Consider the following 10801-nt stretch of genomic DNA (forward strand, 5'->3'; position numbering starts at 1 on the left):
AGGAGAAATAAAAGTATACTGAACATGACTAGGGGCATTTTGAAAGTAAAAGAAGTGCCAAATAGATTTTTGGGTGAAGCATCTTCAATGGCAGTATACATTCTAAACAAATGACCAACAAAAAGTTTAGTCGAGAAGCCAAATGTTAGTCATCTTAGAGTCTTTGGATAAATATGCTTTAGGCATGTACCTGAACAATTGAGGAAGAAACTAGATGATTGAAGTCAGACTATGGTACTCATAGGGAAGAACTCGGGGAAATTGAGAATAAAAAGATATGGGAACTTGCTGAAAAATCAATCAAGAAGTCAATTGATGTGAAATGGGTTTGCAAGTTGAAGTGAAGGCCAATAGGTGAGATTACTAAACACAAAGCAAGACTAGTGGCAAGAGGTTTTCTGCAAAAACCTAGTATTGATTTCGACGAAGTTTATGCACCTTTGGCAAGGCTGGAAACCATCATAATTGTTGTGTGGACTGCAACATACAAAGTATGGAAGATACATCAACTAGATGTAAATTCGGCATTTCTGAGTGGACCTTTGAAAGAAGAATTTTATGCCAGTCAACTATCAGGATTTTAAATCAAATGGCAGGAGTCGAAGGTATACATATCGAGGAAGGTTCTCTATGGTTTGAAGCAAGCCCCAAGGGCTTGGAATAAGAGAATAGACAGTTTCCTAATTGAAGTAGGTTTCTCAAAATGTGTCTCAGAACATGGAGTGTATGTTAACAATGCAAGCAGGCATAATATAGTCATCATATGCTTGTATGTGGATGATTTATTGATTACTGGTACAGATGAGGCATACATCAAATGTGTCAAGTCGAAGCTAATGAAGGAGTTTGAAATGTTCGGCCTAGGAAACTTGTCATATTTCCTAGGGATAGAATTTAAAGACAGAAGTGAATGAGTGTTTATGCACCAAACGAAGTATGCCTAAGACATCTTGAAAAGGTTCAAGAAGAGTAATTGTAATGCAGCGGTTACACCATTGGAGACTGGAGCAAAGTTGAGAAAGGAAATAAATGATGAGTTTGTAAATGCAACACTATACAAACAAATCATGGGATCCTTGAGGTATCTTTGCAATAACAGGTCAGACATTTGTCAAAGTTTCGGCTTATTGAGTAGGTTCATGGAGAAACCTCAAGAATCTCATCTAACAACAATCAAAAGAGTGTTGAGATACATCAAAGGTATGATTGGTAATGGTGTGTTGATGATGAGGAAAAAGAATACCAGCATAAATGCAGAGGTATAGGATTACACTAATTTAGATTTCGGTGGAGATCAAGACGAGAAAAAAAGTATTGCGGGCTACATATTCATGATTAGAGATGCCCAATCTCAAGGAGTTTAAGAAAGAAAAAAATTATGGATTTGTTATCTTGTGAAGCTGAGTACGTGGCTGCATCATATGCAACATGTCAAGCAGCATGGATAGAGATACTGCTCGAAGAGACCAAGATAATTGAACCTATGAAAATGAAGTTGTTTGTCAACAACAAATCAGCTATCGATTTAGTGAATCGTCCTATGTGTCATCGTCGAAGTAAACACATAGAGAGGATGTATGACTTTATGAAGGATTGAGTTAACAAAGGAAAGCTTGAACTTGAGCATTGCAAGAAAAAATGGCAACTAGTTGACATACTCGCCAAACCCTTGAAGAAAGTCACGTTCGATAAGTTGAAGAGAAGCTTCGAGATGAGAACTCTCGAAAACATGAATTAGGTGGTGTGTTAAAAGTTGTAAGTCATTGTTTTGTAGAAAGCTAGTATCTGACTATGTCGAAGTAGTAGGAGTCAATTGTATTTGATAGAGTCGAATACAACATATAGTTGTTATGTCGAAGAAAAATGTAATTTTGTATGTTTTGGACATGAGCTTTGATTTCCTATATATAGACATACCTTTGAAGTTTTCAACAACAACTTCATTGTGATCACTTCAATTTTTAGTCAATAATATTCTCTCTTTTCTCTCTTTTTATTCTTTTTGAAACCCTAATTATTCCATCAGTTCCAACAAGAACTCTATCATGTGTCTGAATCAATAGCGGATTGAGATTCTTTCTCATACGGCTTAGTGGTTCATTGATATTTTCTTAAGATTTTTGTATGTTGATTGGTGGTGTTGATGTCCGAGCTTTAGCTTGATCTCTAACATTCTTTTATCTTTCTGCTTTGTTTTGGTTTTTTTATTTATTTATTTTTTGGTTAATTGTTGTTTTGTTGGCCGATGTGTCTATTGGATCTTTTTGCAATTGCGGGCTTTCGCGCGCTTCCTTAGTACAAATTTCTAATGTAAAACTCTTTACCAGCTTCAATTCAATATCCATTTAATTTTATCCAAACTAAATAACCTGCATGACCAGACTACTGTTGATGTCAATTATGTTATTCAATTGGTTCTAGTCCAACTAACAAAAATGTCAAACTTATAGGATTTGATGAGACGTCCTTATCAATCTACGTAGTAGCTTAGGTCAAAGAAACTTATATCCAATCATGGAAGAAAAATATTTAATAGCAGATGTAAGAAAGCGAGTAACAGAATGCAGATTGTCTAACAAGAAGGCATGAATCATCAAAGTGTATTACTTTATAATTATGGGATAATAACGTCTCAAATTAATAATTAAAAAGTGTCCATATTCCTGTCACAAATAATTAAAATATAGATCAGTATACAGTCTATTTTTTAAAATTAAATGCTTATAATAAATTAATATTTTAAAGTAATAAATAAGTTATCTTAATATGTAAACATGTAGTTATTAACTTTAAACCAATTATATTACACAATATGTTTAATTATCTGAAATATACATCAATTAAATTGATTGGTCTACACGTAGAAAAATGTGTATTAACAATTTAGTTTTCGTATCAACCTTTTAAAAAAATTGTGTTTTGATGAATATAAAAAGAGATTTTAAATTATAAATTAATTGTAAAATTTAATATTTGTAGATATATTAAGAGTTAAATACATCAAAGGCATTTCAAATTTTTAAAAAATTCTATGTAAAAAGTTGAGACTAACGTTCATTTGAGTTGTGAATTTTCAAAGGACTATATTTAATGTAAAATATATTTATAGAGGTTTTTTTGTCATAATTTAATCATAAAAGTGTGAAACTTTATGTTATAAATCGTTTTGCACGTTCTTAAAGACGGTTTTGAAGTATAGTACATGTGTAAATAATGAATACATTAGCTTTTTAGTGACAATATAAAATATTATATATAAAATTATCATAAATATTTATATATTAAAATGATTAACTTTTTCGAAAATTAGTTTATAGATCGAACTTCTTATAAACATATAATTTAAAAAATCAAAAGACGTATTTGTAGGGATGATAAAAAAAACTCATACTTGTGGATCTCTGCGGGTAAAACCTGTCACAGACACGGGTTGCGTAGCTTAATAGATATTCACGAGTAAAATAAACGGATATTTAATTACTCGTTTCTTTATGGACACTGATACATATTTGATGGTACTCATACCCGTGGGTATCCGTATCCGTTAATAATTAAATAATTTACTTAAATATCCTTTAAAATTATTATACTTGATAAATTACACTTTTAAGAATATTAGAAAAACACTTTTCTAGTGATGAGTGGTAAGTGGTAACCTCAAACGATGGATATACATGAAAGTCAAGAAAGTGGATTTTATTATATGCTTTGTTGGTGTTATCACACCTTATAAATGTGGAACTTAAATTGAGAGAAATATAGAGAGAGTATTGGAGTGGAAGGAAAGAAAAAGAGTAATGAATATTGAATGAAAGAGAGTTATGTTTGGGAGGAGTTGTTACAAAACTACACACGTAATTATTATATATACACATGTAGTTACTAACTAACTAAGTTGAATTAATACACAACACACTCCCTTAATTCAAACTATTTTTTACCAAATGATACACATCAAAAGTTAATACTTCAGAATTTGCATCTTCAGACTCCAATTATTCTCCAAAAGTTGCCTCAGACTCCAGCTACGCTTCAGAAGCTTCTTTAGAGGCTAGAGGTTCGGAAGTAGTTCCCACATTTCACTCCTTCAGAGGCTGATCGTTCAAAAGCTATCAAAACTTTAGAGGTCAGGTTGTTCCATCCTCTGACTCCTTCAGTGGCTATTGCTTCAGAGGATATGTTGTTCCAGCCTTTGACAATATCTCATTGTCAACCATCCTTTGTTCACTTGCTCCCTTATGTAATGAAACCTTAATTTAGTATTCTTGGATCTTCCATGAGAGACATGATCATTTTCTAAGTTTATTGTAGATTTGTTATCAATGAGGAGCTTGATTGGTACTTGAATGTTTACTCCGATTTCAATCAGTACAACTTCAATCCAAGAAACTGAACAAATAACAATATATTTTGCCTCACAGCTAGACAGATCCACAACAGGTTGCTTCTTGCAGATCCAAGAGATTGGAGCTCCTTGAAACTTGAAGACATAACATGTGGTATTTCTCATGTCCAGTATGTCACCACACCAGTCTGAATTAGAAAATCCTATCACCTTTTCCTTACTTCTCTTTCTCCCATATGAGAAGAATACATCATTCCTCAAGGTTCCCTTGATGTATCTTAGTACTCTTTTCCAGCCAGTAGATGCGACTTCCTTGGATCATGCATGAATCTTCTCAATACTCTTATAGCAAAGTTGATATATGGTCGACTATTGCATATGTACCTTAATGATCTAATCACCTACTTGTACAGGGTGGCATATACACCCTTTCTTCATTATTTTCTTCCAGCTTCTGACTTGATTCAGCAGGAGTCACATCAGCATTGCAATTCAGCATGTGGAATTTTTTCAGCAAGTCATTAGCACACTTTGCTTGATGCAAGATTATTCCACCTTATTTGTATAAAAACTCCATACCAAGGAAGTAGGACAAGTTACCCATATCTGACATCTCAATTTCAGACTTCATTGTACTCTTGATGTCTTCAATTTCCAGTTGAGATTCTCTAGTTATCAAGAGATCATTCACATACAAATATGCCATCAATAGTATTTCACCTTGCTTGTATTTTACATACACACCATACTCAACTGAAGATTTTTTAAAACCATAACTAATGAAGAAAATATTAATTCTCATGTTCCAAGCTCTTGGTTCCTCCTTCAAACCATACATTTCCTTGTATAGTCTATACATCATATGTTATTTTCCCTTTATTTCAAAACCTGGATGTTAAGAAACATATACCTCTTCATCAAGATGACCATTTATAAAGGAAGATTTTACATCCATGTGTGACAAAGTCCACCTTCTAATGTAAGTTAATGCCATTACAAGTCTTATAGTCTCATGCCTTGCTACCGGTCCAAATACCTCAGAGTAATCCATAGCTTGTCTTTAAAGGAAACCCCTTGCCACAAGTCTTGCTTTGTGCTTCACTGTTGTTCCTTCTAGACAGAGCTTTACTTTGAAAATCCACTTCACATTAACTAACTTATTTCTTTCTGGTAGTTGAGTCAGTTTCCATGTGCCACATTTTTCAATTAAACTGAGTTCATCCTTCATTTCATCTTTCCACACTTTGTCTTGCATTGCATCCTGATAATTCAGTGGTTCTGCACCTGCTAATGTTGCCAACTGTATTATTTCTCCTTCCTCATTCAATGTATTGTCAGGTACAATTTCATAATCATCCAGCCTTGCATGTATCTGTTTGTTTCTGGTTGGTCTTTCCCTTTGATTAGAATTCACTATATTAACTAGAGTATCAGTTAAGACTTGATTCACTTTATCAGAATCAAACTGCATTGGAGCCTGCGTTGGAACCATTCTTGCTATTTCTCCACATTGGTTCCAATCCCAGGATTTTGCTTCTCTGATGATTACATTTCTAATAACCACCAATTTCTCAATAATTGGATTATATAACCTATATGCTCCAGTTGGATGGTAAGCAACTAAGATCATAGGTTCACTTTTATCTCCATGTCTGGTTCTTCTTTCATCTGGTACATGTTTATAGCATAATGATCCAAATACCTTGAGATGAGTGATGCAAGGCTTGCCTCCTGACCAACATTCTTATGGCATCCAATTCTTTAAATTCTTGGTAGGACGTCTATATAGAACATAAGTAGTAGTAGACACTACTTCACCCTAGAATTTATGAGGCAATGACTTTTGTTTCAACATACTCCTAGCCATTTTAGCCAAGCTTCTATTTCTTCTTTCAGCCACATCATTGTGTTGAGGTGTGTAGGGTAAGTTACTTCATGCAAGATTCCACATTCATGACATAATTTCTTGAAATCATGGGAATTATATTCCCCTTCTCGATGTGTCATGGGTATCTTAATCAGTCTTTCACTCTGTTTTTCAGCCATATCCTTAAAGCTTCTTAACATGTTTAAAGCTTCTCCTTTGGTCTTTATCAAGTACACCCACATAATTCTACTAAATTCATCTACAAATGAGATGAAGTACTTGCTTCCTTCACAAGAAAAAGTTTCAAAAGGACCACAAATATTAGATGAAACTACATCAATACATGTTTGGCTCTCATTGACAGTTGTTTCACAAAGGTAACCTACTTTGCTTCCCAAGCATGTGAATGTCACATGCTTTATCAAGTGTCACTATCTTAGGAAATATTTCTACTAAATTCATAGTGTTCAGCTTGCCTAGACTTATAAAATTCAGATGCCCATACCTTTTGTGACAAAGCCAACTTTCTTCATTAGGAATTTATGAATAAAGACAGTGTTATTCTGAGGTCTTCAAACTAGCCTTCCAGATTCTGTTTCTGGTCATAGATGATTTCAGAACCATTTTTTTCTTCTTGTCATATAGCTTTAGTGAGCCTCCTTCCATAATTTCTGATAATCTTTTCCCTACCAGTTTAACAATGCTCAATAGATTACATTTCATACCAGGGATAAATAACACATCTTATATCAATATTGTTTTACCTTCCTTTTTTGGTATGACAATCTTGCCCATGCCTTCTACGATTAAGCTACTGCTATATACCAGTCACACTTGTCTTTTTGTTTGAGTTAAATTCAGTCAACCACCCCTTGTGTCCAGTCATGTAGTTAGACCAACCAGAGTCTAAGTATCACACATCTAAAGTTGGAGCCCCTTCAGAGGTAGTTATCACTAACATGAAAGGATTTGAATCTGAATCATCTTGCACCATGTTAGCTTCCTCTGCATCATTCTTTTGCTTTTCCTTTCCAAACCAGAAATCTGAAGCAAAGTGACCACACTTATCACAGTTGAAGCATTGAATCTTTCTCTTGTCTTGAAACTTTTTCTTGTTTTGAAATTTCCTAGATCCTTATCCTCCTTTAGAGGGTGTAGATCTTTCTTCAAATATATTATTCTTATCTTTTCTATCTGGTGTGGCTTCTTTTGATGTTTTCCTTTCCTTTTCTTCAATTCATCAAAACCTCCCTTTCTTGAATGGGCAATCAGGGCCTGTTCAGAATCTTTATCTGTCTCTCTTTTATTCGGTATCACTTTTCTGGCTTCAACGCAGATCCTACATCTTCAATGTTTCCATATCTTTGGTATCCTCAATTGTTATTATTATCATATCATATTTAGGAGTGATACTTAAAAGTACCTTTTTGACCTTCATTTTCTCTGTCAACATCTCTCCATAATTCTTCGTCTGATTGGTTAATTCTTGAAACCTTATGAATAAATCTGATATCGTTTCACCCTCTTTCATATGCGGCATTTCATATTGCTTTCTCAAATATTGGAGGTGCACCTTCTTGACCTTCGCATCTCCACCATAGTGATTTTCTAGCATATCTCATGTTTCTTTAGAAGTTGCAGCATGAGCTATTTTATCAAACACCTTCGCTTCAACGCATTGATAAATGTAAAATAGAGCCTTATGATCTTTCTTCTTTGATTCTTTTTATGCCACTTTCTAAGCATCAGTGGCATTTTATGCTAGCGGTTGAAGCCCATCGGATACATAGTCAGACACATCTTGAACATTGAAGATGACTTTCATCTGAATGCACCATTTTTCCCAATTCTTTCCATCAAGAACTGGAAGATTTGTAGGGAAGTTGTTGCCGCCAATTCCAACCATAGCTATAATCACTATTGATTCTGGATCAGAACCGGTCTCATGATACCATGTTGGTGTTATCACACCTTACAAATGCAGAAGTTAAATTGAGAGAAAGATAGATAGGTTATTGGAGTGGGAGGGAAGAAAGAGAGTAATGAATATTGAATGAGAGGGAGTTATTTTAGGGAGGAGTTGTTTCAAAACTACACACGTAGTTATTACATATACACATGTAGTAACTAACTAACTAAGTAAGTTTGAATTAATACACAACATGCTCTAAATTTTAGGTTTTGGAAATCGTTTATCAGTTTCTTTTTATAAAGTATCTCTCTATAATTGAAAAAGTTTGTTTATTAACACAAGTGAAATGGTTGATGAATATTTAATGTACACAGTTTTTCAATTTTTAAATTTTTATAAATATATTTTTATGTACTATAACTATTATTTGATTTAACCTTTCAAAGAATTATTATTTAATTTAAATGTTGTTGAGATAATTGAACTATAATCTATAAATTTCATCTAACATTGTTAAGATAGCAAAATAAACCAGATTAATTATTTCTTTTTTTATAAGAAAATGAATTGTATTAACATGGAGTACAAAGGGTACTCTTACCTATCATACCCTTATTTTTAACCCTAAGATCTCACATGTCATCTGCATCCTTGCATACAAACAAGATCACATCTTGGTCTTCTCCCATTCATATTTGGGTTTGCCTTTTGCAGGGATCATCAAGCACCTCCTTGTTGGTGTTTTACTTTTATGTTTATATGTTCATTACTCATCTAACCACTAATCAAAATATCAAAAATATGTTTTGTTTCTTTTAAGTTTATTGTGCAAGGTAAGGTCTCCCATCAAGGATATCAAGCATGTTTCCTCAGCTAGGGTTTGTTTTGATTCTTCAGCAAAGTATGCTTAACCATTGATTCTCAAGAGGCTATCTTTCAAGGCATGATCTTTAAGATTCTCAAGCATCTTGTAATCTCATTTGATCAAGAGTATCTCAGAGTTTTATTGCTAACTTCTCAAGAAACGTCAAAGGTTCATAGGTTTATTTCCATGTCTTCTTCAACAAGATACCATCAAACCTTGAGAAAATTAATCAAGAGACAATCAAGTACATCTTATTTAGAGCTGGTATGATCATCCATGTACTTTGAAATGCAAGAAAAGTCCAGGTGCACAAGTTTATTCCAAGAGGTTTGACCAAAAAGTTAACATTTGAAGTCAAAGATCAAAGGATCACAACTCCTTCATTTCTAAACATTTTTGAATGCTTATTTTTGCATATGACTCTTCTCAATATCCTTAACAACGTCTATTTACATGACAAGATCCAATTATGCTTGGAGGATCATCAAACATTTGGAGACATTATAGGTCATTTGAAGATTTAGTGAAATTTGACCTATTTTCAAGTGACTTTTTCTCAACTTTCAAGGATTACAACTTTTTCGATTTTCAACATTTGAGGTTGATTCCTTTTGCAAAATATCATTTGTGATGCCCTCTACAAGGTTTCTTCAAGGATCAAAGTCAAATTATGCTTGCAAATCTAAGTAATTCATTGAGACATTACAGGTCATTTTTAGGCATTTGGGACCTAGAATTTTCTACATTACATGACCAGTCTTTCGTGCCAACTTCAACATGACATAACTTTGTGCTCAAACATCCAAATGTAACCTTTCTTGGCACATTTTAATCTTTGTTATGATGTCAACACATTGCAAGAAGAATGGGATCAAAAAGCCTCTTGAGCAAGATGCCCCATTGAGTTGAACATGGTGACTTGGAACTGAAGAAATCACCATGGCCCGAAATTTGAACTTCGCTAATCTCAATTTCAAGCCAAATTAGCACGAGGTTTGGACCTAAATATGTTTAAACAAGTCTCCAGAAGTTAGTTGGCCCTTGAAAAGCATCATTTGGCTGAGTTTTGATGGATTGCAAGTCACATTTTTCTCACTTCATGATCAAATTCGCTTTGCACGAATTAAGCTTGATTCCACACGTATTTGGATCCAAACATATTCCCTATAAATAGAGGAAGCTACTGCATTCATTTCCAAGCTTTGGAGAGCCAAGAAATCTCTGCTTCAATACGAAACTTTCCAGAAAAATTTAACTATCGTGTCTTGAATTCCAGCTTGTTTCAATCCAGTGTCTTGATTCCATTTGCATCTTCGGCCTCCTCTGAAGCTTTTGTAGCAATTCCTAAGCTCTGAGACATTCTGAAGTGACCAGATCGGATCGAGCTTCATCAACTTCTGATCACCATTTGGACAAGATAGTTATAAGCACCATTTAAACTTAAACAAGTTACCACAATGTAGTCATTCATTCTCGGATGCTTTCCTGTAACTTATCTGGTGCTGATTGATCATGTTCATCATTTAATTTTATTTTCATGGCTTACTCGCTTCTGAAACTTATTTGAAACTCCCCATGCTCGGTTTAGATAAATGAATTTGGAGCATGAGGTTGAGTTCGTGATGAGGAGGCGATCACATCGGTGGTGGTCTCGTGTTCTGAATTTACCAAACAATGAAGCTCCGGTGAGGGATCATCAGGGAAGATGACCGGAGTGTTTCAAGTCGTTTGAGTTTGGCCAGACATGTTGGACAATTGAAATGTTCTGATTGGTCCAATTTGAATTAGATCTCGTGTTTCATTTTTGCTAAA

Source organism: Lathyrus oleraceus, chromosome 1 (genome assembly GCF_024323335.1).
Source record: "Lathyrus oleraceus cultivar Zhongwan6 chromosome 1, CAAS_Psat_ZW6_1.0, whole genome shotgun sequence".
NCBI lineage: Eukaryota > Viridiplantae > Streptophyta > Magnoliopsida > Fabales > Fabaceae > Lathyrus > Lathyrus oleraceus.